Here is a 14,875-nt window from a genome sequence, read left to right as displayed (position 1 = left end):
AGTATGTCTGAGAGTAGCTTAAAAATAGAAAAAGGTTCTAAATAATTAAAGACTTTTACAACTGACAAAATATTTTTCATTTTAATTAACCTCTCTCCTGCCCTGGCTTCTGAAAATATCCCATCTGAGACCTCAGTCATCTGTTTAAACGGAAGCAAAATATTAAACCTGCAATTTCACATTATGGAGGTCACCTTCTATGAAAAAAATATTGAACCACTGCATAGCATTAGAAAGTATTTTGCTGGCAAGAAATACTTTGTTCACAGTATTTTCATGGAGAATAACTTGAAGTTTGAGGTTAAGAAAGTATTATCTGATAAAGACCCTAATTATGACTCTCGAAACTGAATAGAATATGAATCTAATATCTAAAATGTTCAAGGTCTTAACCTTGCTATAACACCATAATTATCATTCAGAATAATGCCCTTGCCAATAGCAGGGGTTTGGAATTATATGATCTTTAAGGTCCTTTCCAATGCAAACCATTTTATGATTCTATGATGATTCTAAGAATCCAGAATAAGGGACAGCAGGCAGTATACAGTTCTTTTAGAAGTTCAGGAGGTACAAACAGATAATTTTATATTCTTTCCAGTATAGTTTCAATAAAATAAAATAAAATAAAATAAAACTTATATATTTGATTTTCTTACCCTAATTGTTTAGTTGATTGTCTAAAGGAAAAGAAGAAAATAACAATAATGAATCACAAGTGGGAAAAAAAAAATGTGTTTAGATATTTTTTCTGTACTATAAATCACGGTGAATAAAAAAAAAAATGAATATTCATTTTCAAATATTCTCTGCCTCTGCCTAAATGCATGATTTTTGTCTATTATACAATAAATATTTTGTCCAATCTAGTCTACGTGTGTCAAAGAGGCTTTCACTTCTTCATTAGGGAAAAGTCTCACAGATCTGTAGCCGTTGCTGTCACAGAAGTTATCAAGACATTTAACATTTGTCCTTACTTAACTCTATACAGTTATTCATGCTTATGAATTTATTCTGTTATAATATGCTTCTGCAGTTATTCAGCCTTTTTTAGGCTAAACCAATTCCTGCCTATTACTGAGAAAGCCCTCTGGAAATTTGCAGAGAGCTAACCTTCTGCTACTTCCTCCAGGTTTTAGCCTCCTATATTTTTTGGTTGTTGTCAGTGTTGTTTCTGAAAGCAGACTTTTCAAAAACAGATTTGCAATAGGTTTGTGATGAAATTATTTACTGTGGTATCACCCCATGACTCCACCTAGTCTTGTGTCCTCTTGTAGTAGATGCTGTGCAGACATGCTGATGGACATGAAAACCTGAGCCAAATAATTTTCAAAACTACTTCACAGCTCTTATCTTACTAATATGATTTGGTAAATCCAGAAATTTATTTCCTATATTTTTATCTCCTTTTTTTTTTTGTGGAGAAAGTCCACTCAGGACAGACTTTACCTGCCATTTGGGTCAGTACTTAGGGGAGTTTCGTCACATATGGAAGAAACAGGAGAGGAACATGAGAGCCCAGGGATCCTGAGCATGTTGGTAAACCCTGGGATTGAACATGTCACTTAATGTGTTTTTTAATAATAGTTTTTAATGTATTTTTTTAATAATAGTTTTTAATAATTTTAATAATAGGTATCTGTGCTGAAAGTGCTTGATTCTGAATGAAAATTCCTCACATACTGAGTTCCCCCCTCTTGTCTATAGAGCATGAGTCATTATTTCTCATGGAAACCAATATGATTTAATTATTAAAATGGTGTGTGTGTGTGTGTATGTGCATGTTCCTGTTCATACTACATCTCACTACACCCGTTTTAAAAACTGGTTGCAAGTGCAATCACACGATATAGAGCAATTAAAAAATTATCTTGCAAAATTTTGCTGAAGAGAAAGTCTTGAGATAATAATGTAACTGTAAATCATAAATGTATATTGAAAAATAACACTGATCTATAAATTAAAGAAATAGCCATTGGTCTTTTTTTTTTTTTTTTGGATACATTTTGGGGAATAATTTTCAAAACATATTCTGGAAATCTAGTATAGACATCAGTCCACTTTCAAAGTTCGTTCGTTCATTCTTTCTTTCTTTCTTTCTTCCTTTCTCTTGCTTCCTTCCTTTCTTTCTTCCTTTCTTCCTTTCTCTCTCTCTCTAACACTTTCTCTCTCCCTTTCTTTTTCTTTGTCCTTCTTTTTCTTATTATTATTATCTGAAACAGAACCAGGAAAAACTTCTCATAATTTCCTCATAATTGTCTAACAGAAGGGGTTTGCCTCAGTGTAAATTGCCTGCTTGCACAGATTTAATCTGACAGGCTGTTCAAAATATTTTTTAAGCCAGATGAAGGAATGGAATAGGTACATTTCTATGCAGTAATGAGTCAGTGGAAAGAGACCCAATGACTTCAGGGGAAACAACTTACACATTTACTTGTCTTTTGAGCAGGTATTAATTATCTGGGGGAGATTATAAACTTGGTAGCCTGGATCCATATTAAACAGGTATAGTAGCTTATTTGTAAATGTTTTATCATTTTGCAATGTGTTCTTCCTTTTTTTAATTAGCCTTGTGGTCACTTCTATATTTCATGTGATTGAATATAAATCTACTACTTATGCCACCTGAAAGATGATTTTAATATTATATTTTACAAATTATTTTCTTCTGGTGGTTAGTCTGTACACTTCTTGCTTTAAAAAGATAAGCCCAAAAAAAAATAAACGAACAGTCCTAAGAATTTTCTGATTTAAATACATCCTCCAGTTTCAGGGTTCCAAGAAAGTGTGAATCTCATGGCTTCTCCAGGGCATTGCAACACTGAAAGAGTATGTGCAGAAAAGCTTGAGATATATTCTAAATGCCCTGCATTTCATCTATGGAGAGTTGCACTTCTACCCCTAATTCAAAATTGAATAATTTGATTATCTGTGCATATGCAAAGTCCCAGTGGGAGCTGGTGAAAACATAAAATTCCCATGTGTATCTGGCATGCGAAACCATGCTCAGATCCATATGCAGCCAGAAATACATTTGAGAGAGAGACAGTCATTTTAAGTTTAAAACAGAAATTCTTCCATCTGTTTTGTGTTTCCAATCTAGCAAGTTGTAACTGTACTTACTCATGAGGAGAAGATCCTTACAGTGTCATCATACTCCAGGTCACGGGCAAAGCCTGGTACTCCAGTATGATGTTCACTGAATACATACATACAATGTATATACAATGTATACAATACAATGATTTTGTAAAACAAGAAAAAGAAATGATATTAATAAAATAAATAAAATAAAAAAAAAAAAACAGCTAAAAATGGCTTTTGTAACTAAAACGATATATATTCTTATCTATGCATTATAGTGAGGGAACTAATTTTCGCATTGCTGTGTATTTCTCATTAGACAAAGAATCTGATTTTGACATTAATCTTAATGTTACCTTGTTTTCATTGCTTACAGCAGGCCTTTGAGATTCAGCAAGAAGAAAGTTCTGGAATACCTCCATTGTCTCCCATGAAACTCCATTTGTCTATGTCATAGGTACACAGTGTCATTCCCATCTGTCAGCAAAGACCTGGCACCACGCCAAAACAATAACTGAACATGAATGCTCAGACAGTACAACCAAATAAACAGCAAAACAGGCTACAACAGGAGCTCTGAAAATATAACGTTCCTTCCAAGAGAGCAGTACAGAGAGCTAAGCTACCTTCCCTCCCTAAGAGACTTTCCCCTTCAGACATGTTGCATAGGTCTCATCCTTTTTTTGAAGGAACCACGAGAATGAAGGTTTTTTTTACTCCTTCTCAATAAAAGCAGGGACTCAAACCAGGCTGCTCCAATCATTTCACAAAGCCCATACAAGGCCATAGTATACATTTCCTTCCTCATCTCTTCCTTCTTCCAGATGCAGTAGTTACTTGGAGTTCAGCCTGACTGTGAATGTGCAGTGCTTGATAACACTGAAAAACCTTTGTTATAAAGTTGCTATAGGTGCTTACAACAGAACCATTTATAACCTGGGTAAGAAACATAGGCAGTGTATCTAACAACATTAAAATAAAACTACTGCTCTGGTTGCAAAATCAATAATCTGTCTGTTACAAAAAGCCAGAATTAAGACCTTCCGATTCATTGTACCTCAGTCCTTTTGCAAGTAACTGAAACATTCCTTCATGACATGTCATGGTGCTTTTCTGCATTATCTGTCTTTCTGTTGGTCAAGTGGAGTGACCATAGCTGGTGACTGAAGGTTTTCCCAACATGTTTCTCCCAGTAGGCTTGATGGACTCTTCAAGAAGAAGGTCACTTTTGTGGTTCCCCCGGAAACTGCCATAGAGAAGAGCTCTGGCCTCTTATTTTCTGGGTCACAGCTTTCTTACATGAATCTGTAAAAAGTGTTTTGTTTTGTTTTGTTTTTCCTTAATATAAAGTACTGACAAAAGATTGTCATCTATGTCCCACTCACTGTCTAAACATCTACAAAGGAGACATTTGAGAAGTTGACCTGACAAGGGCTTCACAAGGACCTTTTGCTGCAAAAGAGATCAGCAATAGCTATGATTGTTGAGCATTTTGAGATAAAATAAGCATTGCTATAGTACTCGCCTGAAGGAAGAAGGAAACCTTAAGGAGGACTGAGTGGGTATGTAGAATTACACAGTTCATTTAAACAACTTTCTTCCTGAAGATACATTTGGAGTTGATTAACATATACATAGACATTTGGTGCCCCGGATGAAGTGAATTTCCTTTCAAGCAAAGTAACAGCTTTTTTATTTCTTTTAATTCACTGAGCTCCATCAGGAAAAAAAAAAAAAAAAGCACTAAGTGTACCTGGAGCCTGCAAAGGGCCCCTGTGTCCCAACACAGCAGAAACTCCAGCTTCATTAGCACACATAATTAAACATTTCATACAGAAAGGCACCATCTGCTCTTGAAAATGCTGGGACCTCTGCACATAAGGTGTCTGATTGCCTTCAGCCAAGAAGGACAGCCTTTTGACTTTACCTACTAGACTCAGAGCTGGGGTTATTTCACCAAAGTGAATGTTTTTCTCTTTTGCACAAACTACTGCTCCCCAGTATCAAGAGCTGACTCCAGCTCCCTCTTACATATTCTTTTTGGTCCCAGAGGATGGGAAGTCATGCACTGGTTGGGCAGTAATATTCTAAATTATCAGTTACTTATCCATTTCCTCTCTTGCAATCCTCTTGTTAGACAGCTCCACCCTTACATCTGACCATACAAAAGGCATGTTCAGAGGCTTACACTGAAGCAATCACAAGGGTTGTTCTCAGCCCCTTATTTTCTACTTTTCCCTTTCATGATCCCTGATCACTACCCCAAGATTAAGAAGGGCAGGGCTCACTGCCCCATCTCCATCCTACCTCACTGTGACCAGCATAACAGGTGTTTTATGCTGTACTCTTCAGGGATGCCAGAGCCCATGGTTGGTGTTAGGTCAAAATGCTCCTCTGAGCTCCTCAGGATGGACTGTAACACCAAAAACCTCCTAACTGCATGATTAATGCCTTAAATTTGTGCTAAAAGAGTGATGTGGTACACCTCTTCTCTGATTTGTAAGGAAAGTTAACACAGAAAACAACTTTCAAGACATAGAAGACAAAACTTTCATGAAGATTGTATGCTCCCTTAATTGATCAGATTTAAATTAGGGAAAAAACATAATTTCTGGATTCATTGGTAGAATTTACATATTCTTAGTACAGTTACTTAGTAGCTGTTTTCTTCAACCCTTCATTCATCCAGTTACTTGTTATGAACTTACGGAATTATCCTAACCATGAAGAATCATTTTCCCTACATTATTAGTGTGTAACTGGTTTATATTTTTTAGAAATCATTTTAATGTTTTTTTTTTATTATTTTTTTGGCTTTTTTTTTTCTCCCCCTTAATCATTAGAGTAGACTGAAATATTTCCATCTGTAACTCTGGTAATACTTATCAATCATCTGAATAGTGACTTTTTTTTTTTCCCCTCTGAGTTCTTCAGCTGCCTACCTACTGATTGCAATGATTCCAGCACTGCCATACATGTTCCAGACTTTTGTTCGTAGCAGTTATTTATGAAATTCTGGGGCCATTTTTTCCTCAATGTATCTCAATGTAAGGTCATTTTCCTTATGTATCTGTATTTGCCAAATTTTATTAGCATACCTAAAAAATAAAATAAAATAAAATAAAGATTCATAAACTTTCTTGTAAAAATATTGGTCTCCTCAATACATTTGATATGTAGCTGTGGTACAGAATAATTCCTAGTAAACAGAATTAGCATTCCTTCAATTACTTATCTTTATAAGAATTAAAATTCTTTCCAGGATATTTAGTTCTTAGGACATTTTTTCACAGCATGTTTCAGTTATAAACATACTCTTTCTTGCTAGAAATGACACTAACTTTCCAGTTAGTTATCAAAACAAATTATTCCTAAATTTATAGCAGTCTGCCATACATTTACAGAATTAGATCATAAATCTATATTATCTTCAAAAACAAAGGATTACGTGCATTTGCCCAGTCACAGTGTATAAACAGATGTATTATTTTTTGCAAGCAAAAAAAAAAAATAAATAAATAAATAAATAAAATAAATAAATTATTCTCCCTTTATCTAAAGCATGTGTGTCTTTGACTTGATAAATATGTTCCTTTAATTGTATCATCGCCTTCATGACAAGAATAATTTCTAATGGGAAAGACAAGACATAGACAATATTGATCTTTTGTTCCCTAAATTTGTACTATATCCATGAAGTGACATTGAATTAAAGGATAACATATCATTACTAATTCCTCACAAGTACAGAACTAAGGAATCTAGTCCACTGTGATGAACAAAGAGTGAATGTTTAGTGGGGGAGTGAGACTGTCCTTTCAGTATCAGGTTATCTGTCTTGGTTTCCCACCTCTCACACATGGTTGATGCTGATGATTCATTGTAATGATTCCCTTACTCAAAGCATGAGAAGCTCTTTCACTCCAGGACAAAACAGAAAAATGCAAACAAAACCCTTCTTTTGCATTTCTGAGGGGCCATTTCTCTTCTCCCTGTAGTTGATCACTGGTGTTATGCTCACAGTCATGACTCTGCCCTATTACAAATATTAGCCTTTGAATACTTCAGTAGTGAGCAGTAACCTCTTTTAACCACAGATTATATTATTGTTTCCTATGGGACTGTTTATTTTCATGTTTTTCTCTTCTGACTCTCCACTCTCACAAAGGAGAGTGAACCTCTACTGTCTTCTCATGCAGTGGTCTTTCTTGAATATTTTATTTCTTGATTCTTTTTCCTTTTTAGCCCATTTTCTCTCCTGGTTTGTGCAATGTCTGCTGTTGACTTCTGTGTTTAAGAATATTATCAGTAGTAAAAAGGGATCAGAACAGACTATTTTTTTTTACTGAAACTTTTCCCTATTAAACTGAGGTTTTATTTTTTGAAGGCAAACTCAGTAAAGAGAAAGAGGAGAGAAGATAAAGAGAGGACAGACGGTAATTGATATTTTAAGGGGAAAATTCCTTGTGCAATATACATGTCTTTTGGAGAAGTGTTATGTATGTTATGGTAAGACAGTCTTTTTATCCAGCCTTCTAGTAAAGAGATGAGTTCTTTCAAATACTGTGATGGTCTTCTCCAATGTTGATATTAAATGACCAATAGACAGTCATCTAGATGAGCCTCTATAGTCTTCTCCTATATTTATTTCAGAAAAATATCTGGTGCATCTCTGAATAGCGTGGTAGAAATACATATTATTTTGAATGACAATACAAGTATGAATATATGAAAGCAAGGTTTAAAAGGAAAACGTTCTGAAACCTTAACTGCAGTGTATGTAGAAAGAATGTGTTGAGAAATGCAAGAAGGTCAAATATTTAATAAGAATTCCTATGTAAATTCTGGAATCTCTATAGAAAGGTTTGCAGTTCCTTTATATGACAGTACAGACACAAAATATATATATGTGAGTATTTATATACCAACTAACATATTTAAATACAAAATAAAACATTGAAACATCTTAATCTGTCATCTCAGGATGCTCAGAGCCTGATGAGTGAAACATCCAATATGATTTTGAAATAATGACTAAGAATAGCATAGGTATCTTGTCCCTTCCTGATGTATCCAAAGACAAACTGGCAAATGTCACAAAAAGTTACTACATTATCTTTATGATAATTTGCTTCTCTTGAATCATCACCATGTCAGTGAGCCAAAGGTCATTGTAGCATTACAATACCTAATTTAATATAAAATCTGTACTTTACAGAGAAATCAGCTTTCACCCTGCTGTGGCATGTGATATCATAAGTAAATTTCTAAACAGAGTATCTGGCATATTTGGAGAAGACTTGGAGAAGATAGACAGAAATTTGTCATCAAGGTTATTTTCATTAAAACAGAAAATGCTTGTTCCATAAAACTGAATTTTCCAGTATTTATTTTCAGTTTTCTGTTCTGTTACTGAGAAGAGAGCTACAGATGTTCATGTTATAGCCCCCCACATTTTAGCCTTTGAGGGAAGACACAAAGTTGACAAAACTCCCTGATCAGACATCAACAAAGAAGAGCAGGACAAAAAGACTTCACATTTAGCTGCTAGTAACTCCAGCTGAAGACTAATAATTACACTTATGGAAAGAGGAAGAGGAAATTGAGCAGTACTTTCTGGGCAGCCAGACAACTAGCAAGCCAAAACTTTCTGTAAACAACCTTTTTTTCAGAAATCTCTTTCTGCTGAAATGAATAAATAACTACATATAATGTTTGGGGGTGGGAGGGGGGATAGTTCATTTTACTTTTTACCCCAAAACAGAAGAAAATTATTTTCCAAACTCTTTTTTTAAGACCAGCAGATTTCTATTTTCCAAACAGATCTAGCTACGATCACTCCAATTTCTGACCAGGTGCCAAACATACATCATATGTTTATATGGGGTTTTACTAGAGGAAGGTTTGCATGGTTCAGTAAAATCAGTTCCACTCCTCTGTGCTCCCACCAGCTCTCCCAGAAGCCAGGTCCTACCCACACATGAGGCTGCTCTTCATCCTCCCTGCTCAGCCCACCCTGCTGTATCCCCAGAGGGGATCACTTCATCCTACACAATCCTCACCTTGGTCCTGTTCCCAGGTACCCTAATCCTGCTAGTATTTCACAGGCATCTACTTGTGTTTCACAGATGTCAATCCACTTTACTGATAAGGAGAGGGTTTTTATTCACTAATTTCTTTTTTATTTTCTTAGTGAAAGCCAATAGTTGCATGGAAATCAGAAACATTTGCATGCTTTAGTGCCATTCTGAAATAAATGTATTTATATGCCATTTGTAATTGACTTTTCTTCAGCATTTCATATGGTGCTAAATTTTTATTCTACCACACTGTCTTATATATCTTTTTTAATGCCTTTATTTTTTATTATTAAAATATATATGAACTCAATTTCTTGTTTGGTCTCTAGCTGGCAGATTTTTTGTTTTAACTAACATCTTCTGCTTGAACAAAGTCATCTTTTTACAAAAGAATTAATAATGAGGTAAACAGTGAGCAGAACTGATGCAACAGGTAGGGCTTAAAATAAATAAGGAGAGGTTGCTATGGCTTTTCACAAATAACTTTCTGTATAATACAAACTGAAGCACAAGCTCAAAGGGTGCCTTCCATTAACATAGCTGTGATTTTCTGTCAATGAAAAGAACAAAAATTACAAGCTGACAGAATCAAGCTACTTACACAGGTAGCAACTTTTAATTGTTTGGGAAAAATATATATTTATTTTTAATATGTTTAATATGTTCTCATAGCGATCGCAGAAATTCAATTAATATAATTTAAAAGAAAAATGGTATTTCTTGAATAGTCAGACAAAAAGTCAGTCAAAGAACTCTATATTAATATGCATTTCCTCAAAGCTGGAGCAGGCCCAGGGTCAGGTATATTGATAGGTGATAACTTGTTAGGCTTCCACAACTCTACTGTGTTCAGCTGTGTGACCTTCAGCTAATTAACAGTGTTGCCTGCTGTCTCACTCATATTAATTCTTCACTTGCGCTATTGATATTTCTCATCTGTGATATGCAAACTTTCCACCTGGATAGTAACAGCTATATCTGAACCAACCACTCCCACTCAGTGGTGGAGAACATCAGTAACTGTCACATCTTATAAGCTCCAAATGCATTGTAAAATGGGGGATTATAAATTTACCATATAAGTCTACTAACTCAGAAAAACAAGATAATGTGCATTGCTGTGTGTTTACCACTGTGGGCCCCAACACACAGAGATAGCTGCTTCAGTGCACAAAAATAAATGCTATGTCTTGAATCCTTTATGGAAATACAAATTTTTCTTTCAATGGGTTTTATGTCATAATAACATCTTCAGGGGATCTATGATTCTTACAGATTTGAGTCATTAGGTTGAATCTTAGAAAGCATCACAAAAGGTTATAAACTAATGAATGCACTCTTAAATAAGGCAAAACCAAATAAACATTGGCTTGTTTGGGGGTGTGAAAATATTCAGGAGAAAATTATGCTTGATGCTGTCAGAGTGTGACCTATCAGAGCCCCCAAAGCAATCATGTACATGACTGAACAAAGGAATTCTGACTTAAACTTGTGAATATAACAGTTTAATAAATTATAACTTGTACAATGAGTCATAGCACATGAGATTTAGCTACCATTGGTTTATATATAGAGAGCAACTCAAGTTAAAATATTCAGCTGAGATATGTAAAGAATCTTTATGGATAACAAAAAAATAAAAAAATAAATAAAAAAAAAAATCCTGATTTTCTCAGGACTAAAGGACACGCACACTAGCTTATGTATCTTGAGAAAATTACCCCCTAATACATCTCAGCTGATACCACCCCCTATCGTCATATTCACTCCCTCACTCACTTTCCAAGAACAGGACAGCTTCAAGCATGAATTTAAAGCAGTTTTCTCCATTACCCTAGGGAGGAAAAAAAAAAAAAAAAAAAAAAAAAGTGAAGTCCTTCCTTCATTCCCTGCATTTGTAACACCAAGGCAGTCTATAATTAGAGAGTGTAGGGACCAGTGACTAATTCACATAAAGGTAAAGCACAAGCAGCTGCAATATTTTCATTACTTTTAATAGTAGACTGGAATACTAGATGTACTGATGCTATTCCTCAGACTGCAATTATTGGCACACCCTGTTCAAATACAACCACAGAAAGAAAATACAAAAGAAAGAAAAACACCAACTGCAGATGTTGTGTCTTCTCCTACAGTATGTATAATGCAAAGGTTCAAACTTAGCGTGACCATACTCACAATACAAAAATCCCATGCCACCTCTGTAATGACTCATTTATGCTTGTGACCAAAAAGACATCAATTTTAAGTTGGTCTAGCATTGGCTTTGCTGTCTTCTTCCTCTCCTTTCACATTTTCATTGTGTGCAAGAACTTTTTGATATCTTGGAGCCTTAACTGAATGTAATTGGAAGCAATAAACAGCTGACATTATTATTCACTAAGACCTGAAATAACAGCTTTGACATTTCCTTTGTTCTTACTTTCCCCCTCAAAGCAAGCAGCATCTGCAGTACTAAATATTCAGTCACTGGACTGTCACCTTCTTCCTAGTAAACACAAAACTTGAGTAAATATTGTGTAGTTGCAGAAAGCATGGATGTTTTGACTGATAAAGTGGGAGGGAGGGACAGCTGTCTAGAAAGAATTGTCCAAAATATGTGAATACAAGATAAAAAATGATACATTGTCCCAGCAAAACCAGGATAGTTGGTACGTATTCCTATGTGTGTGTATCTAAACAGACTCGTATTTTCTACACAGATATATAAAATTTATTGATTCTCATAAGTTTTGCACTTTGGTGAAATCCAGCTCAGTGCCAGGAACCAGTTATAGGATCAATGCACCTTTGAAGTAGTGCCTAGGTTTATGTTGACCTTTGATAAGAGGATAAATTTCACCCTGTGTCATTAGTGCTGCCCACAAACATAAAAGGGATATGTTTGCCTTGCCTTAACATCTTTGATATTTACCCACTGCTTTGCTTGAGATATCAGGTATAAAGATGACCCTATCTTTCCTGACTATGTGGAAAAGGAGAGATATTTGTATTTAAAATAAGGTTCAAACCTAGGCCAGAGAGAGTTTTAGCTCTTGCTGAACCTTTTCCTAGCATAGTGCAAAAAGCCAGTGTAGGTAAGCTGATGTAACTTTACTGTAATAAAGCAGAGTTCAAAAAAACAGTGATGATTTGTCAGCTCAGAGGCCAAAACTTACCCTAAGATGGAAGGTCATGATACAGCAGAGATCAAATATTACTCAGTGACTGCATGACCCCAGCAGAGGAAAAAAAGCTCAGAACCACACTTTTTCAATGTGTGACAAGGGTGTGTGGTGTTGTGGGTGGTTAATATTATCCACAGGTGCAAATCTCACTGCCCTGCTGCTGAAACTGATGGTTGAATTTGACTACTCCAGGGTAATACTGGAGTAGCTCCCATCACTCACAGCATGTTCCCAGTGTCTTCATCCTGCTATTACTTAGTTTGGGTAGTGGAGTACAGAATCAGACACAAACATTTTAGATACAAACACTACTACTATCCAGAGGACAGCTTCTGGATCCTCAAGGCAGCTTGTATCTTCCTCAAAACAGGTAAGTCCCATCTCGTAATCTTCTCAACACTGCCTATTCTCATCCTTATACTTACTTGTAAGTTAAAGGCTTTCAGAGGGCTGGCCAGCTGACTGACACATAACAGACAACGCAAGCTGTCTGCAGAAGTTGAGTGACTGAGGCCATCTCAGCCTGTAAATAAAACAGGCCTTGACCTGTCCTTTGAGGCTGTTTCATGTAGGGCTGCTGCATGTGACTGAGAGGCACGTACACACAAAATGCAAAAATGAAATTGATTTGGGGATCCTAAAGGTAACAAGTGGGCAGGCTAAGGTGTAAATTCCCTGTGTGACACACATGCACAGATTATGGCGTTGTTAAATATGGAGTGTTAATTGACAGAAAGTAAAATATAGGAAAACAATTGTACAAGCATACATATTTTATTATAGGGTTCATTTTACCTGCTAGTAAGACAGGATTTCTACTATATACGAAGAATCATATCTGTAGTCAGTCCTCTATTAATTTAGCAGCTTTCAACTCCATCATATAGGCATGATATACCTGTGAACCCTTCTGACGAAGGGGTACCCAGAATCTGGAAGGTTAGCTAATTACAATTTAAAGATACTCACAGCGAGGATGACTGACTAAAGACAGAAGTCTCCTGAGAGCATTATGAAAAGAGAAAGGACTGTGAGAGGATCTGTGGGAGTTAGAGAGAGGCTTCTCTTCTCTGTGGAGAATTGCACTTGTCCTGAAGTTTTGCAGTCAGTGCAGTACCTTGGTACCTGGAGTTAGGTTTGGACCTGCTTGTTTTTGTTTCTTTCTTTTGCTATGTACGGGCCACATATTTATATGAAAAACTTACACTTATTTTTTATACTTATTTTTATATATATTTATACTGATTTTTATGGAGTCTTTTTAGATTTACATGTGTTAACAAAAACAAGAAGCGTAAGGCATGCCTCTTGATCATGTGTTACCATCACATGCCCATCATAGGCTATTGCAAACTCTGAAATGACATAGGAGAGTGACCAACTGGTTTAGAAACAGCTGAGATCGACTGTAATCAAGCCCATTTACTCTTCTTTATTGAAATCATCTTCTGCTTGACTCACCTTCCAATCTCACCTGCTTCAGCAGCATGGTTGTGAGACAGTGCACACCTTGGCACATGTGGGAAATTCTGCATTATCAAGCTGAGACCAAATAGGACCACTCAGCTCACGCCATACAGATAAGATCCTTTATCTCTCCTAAACTGAGTGGCCTCACCCATACGGCTTGCAACGAATGCTTCCTGACTCACAATATCTCACAAATGGATGGTGGACATCATTCCAGGTAGTGCCAGTGAGCCCAAAACTGTTCCATGGGGCCAGTTTACTACTAACATTAACAGTTAAACGGGGGTAATTGTAGGCCAGATCAAGTTTGTGCCCTAACATGTTTATCAGTAACTCATAGCCTAACTCTTCCAATGATTGCACAAAAAGCTCTTTCTCATCAAGGAGAGAACCTGTAAGTTCTCACAAGAACATATGAAAGATTACTCAGTGAAAGGGTTTATTTGGTTTAGGACCGTTCCCACAATTTGTCAAACAGCAAAGGGGAAATTAGGCAGAGCAATGAATAGGCCAACCAGTAGATAAATATATAAAAAAATACATTAACATGCTTCTCACATAATTAATAATATAACACAACACAGTACTCATTAGAAAACTCTGAGCTGTCTATTATTCAAAGAAAAATAGGTCTCTTCAGCTTTAGTAATAGTATCATTAGTACTTATCAACATCTAAAATATTGATTTGTCACTAAAATTATTTCTAGAAATGGATCCTAGATTTACTACATAGAATTCTGTAGAATTTTCTCTCTCCCCTTACACTGCCAGTTACTTATTCCCTAATTTTACTCTCCACTGAACCTGACAATACCTTATATGTGTTTAAAGAAATGATAGCATGGATTGTAGCTTTGCACATCTGCATTGGGTTTACTTGTCAAAGGCTTGGTAGCAGAGGGGCTGCAGGATTGGCCTCTGTGAGCAGAGCCCAGAAGCTGCCCCATGTCAGATAAGGGCCAGCTCCAGACGGCTCCAAAAGGGACCTACTGCTGGCCAGAGCTGAGCCATGAGTGACACTGGTTGGGCACCTGGGAGAGCAGATTTAAGGAAAAAAAAATAGAAGGAAAAA

The 14,875-nt window shown here is 36.0% G+C and overlaps 1 long non-coding RNA gene across 1 annotated transcript in view; it reads left to right on the top strand.

Moving 5' to 3' along the window:
- LOC118160234 overlaps positions 1-4,225 on the top strand; it is a 28,918-nt gene extending 24,693 nt beyond the window's left edge. The window contains exons 4-5 of the long non-coding RNA XR_004747371.1: positions 2,450-2,505; positions 3,461-4,225. This is a non-coding gene — a long non-coding RNA (uncharacterized LOC118160234). The remainder of the gene's footprint in view (positions 1-2,449; positions 2,506-3,460) is intronic.
- The last annotated feature ends 10,650 nt before the right edge of the window (positions 4,226-14,875 follow it).

The sequence above is a fragment of the Oxyura jamaicensis genome, chromosome 1, assembly GCF_011077185.1.
Source record: "Oxyura jamaicensis isolate SHBP4307 breed ruddy duck chromosome 1, BPBGC_Ojam_1.0, whole genome shotgun sequence".
NCBI lineage: Eukaryota > Metazoa > Chordata > Aves > Anseriformes > Anatidae > Oxyura > Oxyura jamaicensis.
This window is presented reverse-complemented; position numbering and strand designations above follow the sequence as displayed.